This window comes from Phoenix dactylifera, chromosome 14, assembly GCF_009389715.1.
Source record: "Phoenix dactylifera cultivar Barhee BC4 chromosome 14, palm_55x_up_171113_PBpolish2nd_filt_p, whole genome shotgun sequence".
NCBI classification, from domain to species: Eukaryota; Viridiplantae; Streptophyta; class Magnoliopsida; order Arecales; family Arecaceae; genus Phoenix; species Phoenix dactylifera.
In genome coordinates this window covers 3,679,954-3,690,056 of record NC_052405.1, presented here as the reverse complement: position 1 = coordinate 3,690,056, position 10,103 = coordinate 3,679,954, and the positions used below count along the sequence as shown (strand labels likewise).

At 36.6% G+C, this 10,103-nt stretch overlaps 1 pseudogene across 1 annotated transcript; it reads right to left on the bottom strand.

The window, feature by feature from the left end:
- Positions 1-9,814, bottom strand: LOC103698413 (annotated as a pseudogene). The gene is made up of 12 exons (XR_005514705.1): positions 9,720-9,814; positions 7,609-7,725; positions 7,392-7,455; positions 7,268-7,305; positions 7,100-7,181; positions 6,000-6,118; positions 5,698-5,794; positions 5,000-5,109; positions 4,824-4,925; positions 2,313-2,360; positions 2,000-2,215; positions 1-433 (listed from the first exon to the last, which is right to left on the bottom strand). The product of XR_005514705.1 is annotated as a sulfite oxidase-like (transcript).
- Positions 9,815-10,103: the final 289 nt, after the last annotated feature.

Here is a 10,103-nt window from a genome sequence, read left to right as displayed (position 1 = left end):
TAGAAATGAATAGTTCCATGAGAGTTTTCCAAAATATAAAGAAAGCATCTTACATAAGAGAAGAAAACAAGTACATAGAGGAACAATTGAAGCCAAAAGGGCTTCAACTCTTAGAAGTAAGACCCGCACATCTAAGATAGTTATAGCAAACATATTTTAGATGGTTATTCCTCCAGAACAAGACCTGATAAAAGTTTAAAGAACAAGCATGACATCTTTGTTCTCATATCACATTACAACAGATTGATAGGAGGAGACAAAACCACTTCATACTTGACTGGCCTTGACACTCCGGTTGTTGACTTTATAAACTGGAGCTGGTGAATCATGGTTCAGGTTGAACGCAAACACGATGCCATGATGTGTTGAGTATTCCTCTCAGGTTCCATATGAACTCTACCTTTTCAGGTTGGACATTTGCAGATGAATCAACCTAACCAGAGATAGATGAAGAATATCAGCATCATAAAGCATGAGCAGAAAATTTGGAAAATACAGGTTATGTGTATTGAAACTTGAATGCAAGAAATAAATCAAAAGGCTTTCAAGCGCTAATCATCAGAACATGTTAAAAATATAAAGCTCATGATATCTGAAGGTTTATATTTGTAAGAAAATATAAAAATATATAAAATAAATCTACCTCATCCTATCAGCTTAAGCTTTTAGGACAAGTGGTGATTTCAACAATATTACTGCGCAATGATTAAGAAAAGTCGAGATTCGCATGACTTGGTCATTGGAAAAAACTTCCATCAAAGGGGAATGCACTGCTTAAATGCAGCATCACCATCATGAAAACATTCTCGAGGTTACCGCTAGGCTGCAATTCCAAAATATTTATACTAACCTTCTAAAACATATAATAAATCAGCCTTATGGAAGAAAGGATCATCCATACAAATTAGTGTGTTCTACATAGTGGTGCAGAGATTTACTCTCACTGATAAATTAGCATATTTTCCGTTCTACGCTGGTTAGCCCTAAGTGCACTATCAACAAGTTATAAAGGAGGTATATATTCATGAGGACAGAAGCATTGAAGATATAAAGGATACCGTTGTTGTAAATATAAGCACATAATTTTGCTATGAAATACATGTACTGGGGTAAAATGCATAAAAACTCAAGTAACAAGAATAAAGCCAACAGTATATATTAATGCAGTTATCAAAGCATGTATTAGTAAGTACACTGATAATATGCAAAAGAACCATCTTAAAAGTCAACCTGAACATGAAATGACACTGAGAAACTGGGCTAGCATCATAACTTTGGCTTACTGATAACAACAATTTATCAAATACAAAAAATTCAATCAATAGGGCTTTTCCTGAAACCACAAGAGAACAACTTCCTATAGCTTGAAACTGATAATTATTAACTATGTCAACTATGTTTACTTGTCAATATAGCACGGGCAGATCCTTCTGGCAGAGTTATTATTATTAAACCCATAAAACAGTATCAGCAATGGCCATCACAAGACATGCCTTCCTCAACAAATGTTCCAAATCATAACTTGTTAGTATTTTCATTAGAGGTAAAATACAAATACCATTTCTATGTGACACCACCAGCCCACCGAACAAACTAAGTATATGCCCTTTCCGGATGCCAGTTGGATCCAAAGTGTAATAACTTGGACAGCAAAACTAATGAATAAAGTATCTAAGTACATATATCACACAGTTTAGTATTAAAAGAAGTTTTTTTTAGCATGTTTGTATGGTATACTGTCATGTAACAGAAAGAGGTCAAAAAATATTATCAGCAGTGATGGCTTTAATATTCAGTGCCCTAAAATCATGCTGCGGTGTCCTACACCAACTTCCATTGGAAGTTGGAACGTACTACCAGAATAAACAACCCTCAAAAGGACTTCGACATATGAATTGTACTACATTATAACTAGAAGAATATATAATCAAGTCCATGCTAGAAAAGATAATCTCCAAACTTAGTTCATACTACTAACAAGATGGCGGGAACTGCATACCGCTTTAGCAATAATCTCAGAATCTCCAGTTATGTCAACAACAGCCTTGAAGAAAACCCAAGCCCATTTATCACTGCTTACATCAGTGGATATATATGGGATATTACTCTTCTGATATCTAAAAGCTTCCACCCAGGTCTTGCCTCCATCAACAGATATGTCTACTCTCTCAATGCCACGCCCACCTCCAGACACAGCATATCCACCAAGAGTAACCTGGATTATATAAAACAGATCAAAAAAAGATCATCAAGGTTAACCTCATCTAGCTTGCTAAAACATGAACAGATACAGCTGGTGAAGCTTTACCGACCTCTCCTTGCTTAACAACATCCACACCTTCCAAGGAACAAATAGCACACTGCCGGAACACAAAAATTTTTGAAAAAAGAGTTAGATGAACAATTCTAAAGAATATTACATGACCAATAAGTGAAAAAGCAAAACGCACATGTTTTCATCCATTGGAGTTCATATTAATGGCTAGTGGAATTTATGGAATTTTAATTTGCTATCTTTGCATTTTAGAATCATATAAAATGGGAGGATGTTATAATAGCTAATTCCAGAGCTGCATAATTATTTCAGCACAAATATGTTGTAAAATTTTCAATTTGGTACTAAGTTAATTGAAGAAACTTAACTCATCAATTGTAGTTTATGGGGTAGTTTTCTATCAATATTTTTTCATTCTAAACAAAAGAAAAAGCTCGACCCTTCCTTCTTTGGTAGGTTTTTTCTGAAGAGTTATATTTTAAATTTGTTGATAGACATTGAAATCATCATGACCCTATTGAGAGGCACACAGATGACCTTGCTGTAGGCAACCTTATGCAATATTCAAGAAGAATGAATCTGCTGCAGGCATCAATCTGCTGCTTAAGCACTTCAGTGGTGTGTCTCCACTCTCTTTTGCATAATGACTCCCAATAGACTCTAAATCCTGGAAACACCATCTGAAATCTCAGGAATATGTTATCTTGCACTTTGGAGGTATTCGAACACTTACAACAATGATTGCCATCTCATCCAAACTGTCCGGTTTGGGGCGTACTCATCCATACTAGGTTGGGACTGGGAAGAGATAGGGTTTCGGCTTGATACAAACCTTGAACCGGCCTGAGCTGACCCATACCGGTCCTTACGAACCGAGCAGTACCGCCCAATACCAGATTGCTTACTGTATGCATTGACATGTACCACCAAGTTTCGGTTGGTACTGTGATACAAAATTGAGAAAATGAATTAGGGAGTTGTCACGGTACGAGGTGCATACGATACCTTATTGAACAAGTAATATCGGTATGGTACCCATTACTAAGATTACGGACCTTGCCTTATAGCTTTTCTTTCATTATTTTGATCAACCTTCATTAACCAGGCCTACATGCTCTCGATTAACTGATGATGTTTAGAGCATTGCCCTCCAGATCTTAAGCATTTATATGCTTAAAGCTACATCAGTTGTTTGCCCCCCTATAAAGAATTGAGCTCAAGAACCGAGACAACTTTCAATATCATCAACTTGAACCATCCCCCTTGATAAGAAATCTTAGTTCATCTCAATTAGAGAAGGTTGTGTATGATGCTTCACCATGAACTAGAATCTAACATGTATATCTTCGATGATAGTGGCATGACTCTAGAAAGGAAAGGAACTCAAGTCTGCAGGTGTCGTGGAATTCATGAGCTGTGTATCCTTGAAAATAGAAGGATCTGGCACCTTGAATTATTTAATTCTGAAGTTAACGAATGAGAGGTCGTTGTTTTGCCTGGTGCAGTTTCTCATTTTTCTAGATCTATCGAATCCTAGAAGAGTGAACTTATGATCAGCTCCTGCATTTAAAAATCATATCGGTAGTGCTTGGATAATGAGGAGCATGTGAAGTTGGAGAAGAGGACTGCATTTACAAAAAACTGTCTTGTTTTCTTTTGTACCTATATTCATCAAATAGAGAATGTAAATATATTATTATCCAAGGTACACCGTCTTGGTACTGGCCCCCGTTCCTATGTGATCTTGTTACTGTGCCGATATGCTCGACATTGGGGGGCAGTTCGGCATACCAAATGTCAGTATGCCTTCTGTACCACACACCGGTACCAAACCGATACAATACAGTACAATCAGATACCGAACCAATTGGTACAATATGCCTTGTACTGTTTGGTTTGGTACGGTATAGCATATCTTACTATTATCAATTAAGAAAGCATTCCTTTGATATTACTTAGAGTGTTCATTGCACGGCACATACATTCTTCTCATGTGAACAACTTTTGTGCATAGCTTCAATTTATGTCCATAATGAGGCATATGATGTTTCTTCTTAAACTCAGCACATCAATAGCAGAATGGATGCTCTTATACCAACCTGATTCTATCTTTCTTTTTATTTTCTTTCTTTTTTTTTTTGGAGAAAGCCAACATGATTCTAATCTGATAATTACAGCCTTAAGTTTTCTGTGAAGTTCTGGATGCTGAAAGAAAGGAGTCTAAAGTCAAGATATCTGCAATTACTAGATCTAATAGATTTTTTTAATCTCTCTTAGTAGTGCATAAGAGGAAGGAAAGAAGATCTTAAACCTGAATCCAGCTAGAACTGAACAAGAAGAAGAACAAAAGGATCAGTATGCAGGCATGCATGCTTCTGATGTATGTGTGATATGTATGTATATAATATGACTAAATTATGTGTAACATGCAAATTATTCTTTGTAGTCCATAGCTTCCAGATTCTATACTAAAAATTTATATAAACATAACCCATAAAGGAATTACAAATCAAAACTCTAATTTATATCCACATCAAAACTGAGATACCTGCACAGGAAAATCCATTTGTGGCTTCCTGGTTGACCAATCAATATTATCCCAATCAACTGTAGGTGGAAACATTTTGTAGTCCTTTTGCATAAAGAATCCCTTTATTAAAGAAGAGATGATTAGTCCTACGGTGAAGTGAACAAAATTATGAATGAATCCTGAGATTTGCTAACCTGGCATTCTTCCTCAATTATGTCAATGCGATCCAACCATTTAACAGAGCGTGCACAATAACACCAGGAACAATCACACGTAGTGGATATCCATGGTCACGTTTGAGTATCTTCACATGAAAACATCACAGCTGACTTGATTAAAATACCATTCTATAAATATTCAAGGAAAAAAAAAATACAGTTCCATTGAGGTTCAAAATGGTTTAATAGTTTCCCAAAAAAACCTGACATAGAGGATAAGACAAGCAACTTACAGGGGCAGATCCTCAACAGTGAAAACCAAAAGTAAAGAAGTTTCTTTAATGTTATCAATGCCCATGAGTTAAGAATATTATATTTGATTTTTTGTAATTAGTTTAACATTTCTTTCTTATAAACAAAACCATCTCCTTGAATGTATGTTACACCGTCCATCATTATATTTGTGTAGCATAATGAACTACTTTGTGACTGCATGTATATTTGAGATGCCAAAGGCAAAGATAAGTACTGCCAGTTTGGCATACAAAACAATGTAACTTTTTTTTCTTGAAAACAGACATTTAATTTCCATATCAATAAGATATACAAAGGATACAAACATATGAAATGTGCTTCAAAAATAAACCAAATTGCATCTTGGTTTGTGACATTGGAAATTGCAACAGTTTAAAGAATTCATATTTGGAGCCAGTGCCAAGCCTTATTCTGGTTACCTCTCCGTTCATTTTCATATGCAAGTAAGACATCTGCTGCAGGATTTGTTGCCTGATCCAAGGGAATTGATGCCTTATAGGGACCGCCATTTTCCTCCTAATGGTTGGAGATGGTTGGAGATTGGCAAATAGAGAATTAATCAGAAGAGCACTTCCATACACCCTAGACAAACACATGTGCACACAAAAAAACAAAAGTAACAAAAAGAAAAGGGAAAAAGAAAGAAAAGAGCATCTATTCATCAAAACCTGAACTCTTCATATAATATCTGCTTTTATGGAAACAGAAATAGCAAACTTACTGGACACTTGTCAACACTAATGAATTCAACATGCTTTCCTCCTAATGATGTGACTGCAGTGTGTTTTGATAAACCAACGAGCTCAAGGACATCTGATAACTTGGCTCCTCCCCAGATTGCTGAACAGGTAATAAGGATTTTGTCAAAAAGATTAAACAAAACCACAATTTGAATTTAGTTAATAACTTGGCTCCTCCCCAGATATTCAAGATGTATCAAAAAAGCTGTTTTTTAAAACACATAAAAACATTTCAAGTTGCTTGAATATTGTTTTTTTTTGGGTCTATCATTGACCAGGATTAGGGTAGACAGTTGGAATAGCACGCTAGAGCAGATACTACAAGATTCCCAAGATGGAGTCATATTCTCCTTACACAATTTTTTTTTTTTTTTTTTTTTTTTGAGGTCGGGGGGGCACCCCAATCTCCAACTTCTCCCCTTTTCTGCCGCTGCAGTCAAATGGAATGTTTCATGTTCTAATTCCAATTGATATGTAGAAATACCACATAAACATTGTAGCGGGGGCATCTACACACAACCTTAGCTATCATAACATCCTTAATTCCTTTACTCATGGACTTGCATGCATTTTTTGACCAAATTTTTTGTTTTTTGTTTTTCTTTTTTAAGTCAAACCACTACCAAATCCTACTTTCAGCACTGTCTGCAGATCCCATCATGGACTTGGTTTACATGCTATCTTTAACCAACTTACTTTTAGTTAAATTCTCAATATTTAGAACTTAGAAGCTTTGGTTGATATATTACCGACTAATGAGATTGGGAAAAACCCTACATGACTGGAAGAATAAAGCAATATGTATTTTTGCAAAAAGGCGAAAGGTTCTAAAACAGAGATGAGGTAGCATTGGCAACGTGATACCCTACTTCAACTTTTTCTGATAGATTGGTTTTATTTCACAAATAAGAAGAAATCTTAAAAACAACACTAGCTTCTAGTATACTTGAATTGGTTACATCAAATTTAGATGCATTTCTAGCTGAGACAACAAAATCAGTATTAAGTAGCAATGATTTTGCATGAAAGACATGTTTGTATAATTTAAACCAGAACACAGAGCCCATTAAAGCATACAAACCATTCCCAAGAGCACAGACGTCCCAACCAACACCTCGCACAGCCCTTGTGTTACTCATTGCTGTCCTCCTATTACCTGCACACTGGACTCATCGAAATTGGTTAGAGCAGTAACACATCCAAATTTACATACAAGTAAACAAGAATTCTCGCCACCAACACATGGTACCTGCAAAGTGGCAGTCACATTGTACTTGGGGTAGTTTCCTACAAATTACATGCAATAAATTCAGTTATATCTTCAAACAAGAAGAAACAAAACTTCCTGTAAAATTAACTCATCTATTGCTAACCTGATATCAGCCAGCGATAGCTGCATCGGATTTTCCACAAAGACCACCAATGGAAACATAGTAGCTGCAACAAATGACCAAAGATATTAGCTTTTTAGCATCAAAAAATTGATTTCTAGCAACTGCTCCAACAAATAGACCAAAATTCTTAGTTTTTCTAGGATGGAAAATTCGATTTTGACAAGAGTTTGAGGATGAACTGGGACAAAATTATGACCTGTTAATGTCGTCGACCACTGGAATCGGCCCATGATTTCTCTTGAAGAAGAAATCGACGGGGGGTGATGTATGAGGAGATGAGAGTAGCGCGCGGTGGCTCGGCATTGAAGGGCTCCTGTATTAGAAACCGAGAATAGAAGATTAACAATAAAATATCCAAACTTTGGAATCAGCATAGGTTCCACAATTGAAAATCCTAAATGGCCCCCATTTCTTGGCCTCATCCGAAACCCTAACCCTAAATCGGTGATAGATTGAGGAAGTAGGGACGGATGGCGGTTGATACGCGGCGGCGACGACGGCGGTGGCCGCGGCGCGGCGATGGAAGGATGGTGACAGGGAAGTTATTCTTTTTAGCGCTGAGTTGTGTTGAAAGAGTGTATTGCTACGGGGCCCAACTATGTTACCAAAAATATTCTCCGTAGCACTGGGTTGTGCTATCGGATTGAGCCAAACGTGCCCAATTCGGATTGAGCCTGGGCTAGTTTTTTAATGTATTGAGACCATATTAGGTATCTAAAGAAAGGTCAGCAGCTTTCACTAATACAACTTGAGAAATGCAACTCAAACTAAAACAGTCCAAAGAGCATGTAGTGGACTTCCGATAAAACTTCAATTTTATTCTACCATTGAACTTTAGTTCAGACCATGATATGTTGTACCGTACTGAACCGGATGATATGAAGCGTACCGGAACTATACCAGTTCGGTACTGGATACACGGTACAGAAAAAGTACCTTTACTTGGTATGCTAGACTAGCCCCATATGGTATTATACCGACATAGTGATAATATGGCATTGGTATAGGGCCTGGTTCTAAGACAGCAATAACATTATTTTGCTTTTTATCATTTTTCTCTCTTTTTCAGCTTTATCTTATCTTCTTACATGATGTAAGTAGCTCATCACTGCTTCTTTAAAAGGTTAAAAAAACAAACAAAAAAAAAATGATCTGACCTAATATGTTGCTATCAAAGGTTTTCAATACCGACTTAGATCTCATGGTTGAGTCAATTTACTCAAGCTACAACTGATCGACTCTCCGGTGAGTTGGACTTTATTGCTTGGTTATTGTAATAATAAGCCATTCCACAAGAAGACAGGTCAATCCCAACAACACCATCAGCTGGATCTTTTGAACTCTATGTCTCTATACAACCTCTTTGAACCACCTTTTAGCTCATTTTTTTTTCCAACTGAAGCTACATGGACAAATTTGTTAGCCATCATCCAGACTTTGGTGCCATCTCCATCTTTCCTCCACACATATGGTACCTTCAGACAACATCTAGCTTGCATTACATGCACATATGTAACTTAAGAAAGGTACATATTCAACTCTCACAAACAATCTATAGAAGGTAGAAACCTAAAGTGGGGCCTAAACACTCTTCCATGATGTTTGTGAAAGTTGTTCATTAATTTTGCACTGCTCATATCTAATCTATGGTTAGCTTTGCCATAACATGTAAGTGTTCCTGAGGGTGGTTAGTTAATCTAGCATTGGTTATTTTCCATGTTAGCTCTGCAGTGATATTCCTATAAAGCCATCTTCCTGAACCATTAGAATCCACAACACCTAGGAAATGAAACATAACCACCTTAAGGTGACATTTGTTAATAGGCCAAGTTCATCTACGTATATAGCTATAAGATAAAATAAGCACGGCCTGAAATGATACGCAAACAGGAAGGAGAGGGCTGTTGTATTTATTCAAACATCCTTTCAAAGTGCATGCTTATAATTCACTCAACTAATTATTTAGTTATTGTAATTGTTACAATTCAGGACCTCATCTAAAAAAGCTAGTCGTGATAGTATTATTTAGATTTTTTAGATCTTCAAGGTCTATCAACGAATAAAATTAAATACATATCTGTACCAAATTCTTACAGCAATCAACTTTCTCTTTTAAAGTAAGCCATTCTTTACGGAACAATTGGCATCTTCAAAGTGGGCATTTGTTGTCTTTTCATTCCATAAATGCATGCTTTTCCCTCAAAAAGATATGATCAGCATATATAAACTTCAATGAAGTCGTATAAATCACGAGAACTAAAAAAAAAAAAAGAGGGAGAGAGAAGAGGCTCATAATAAAAGGCTCACCTTAGCATTGATTCTGAGCATGGGTGACGAGGGGGGCTCTTCAGAGTAATCGGAGGAGCCTCTCAACCCTTCCATTTCTCTGCTTCTCTCTCTCGCTACTGAGCAGCGATTCCTTGTGTTGCTGTGGGCCTGGCGGCAGGCTAACGCTTTTTAAAAGATAGAAAAAAAAAAAAAGCAAGGAGGAAGAAGCAGGTGCTCCTCAGATTAGGATAAGTTGTTTCCTTTACTCGCCGCTTTACTTAAACCGCATTCGCCAGCATCATTTATGTGAATAATAGAAGAAAATTCATCAAACTAAACAAGGGGTGGATCCTTTCATAATATAAGTATGGGACTTCCTAATTACATGTGCAGGAATTTTATAGGGCTGAAAAAAAAATGTTG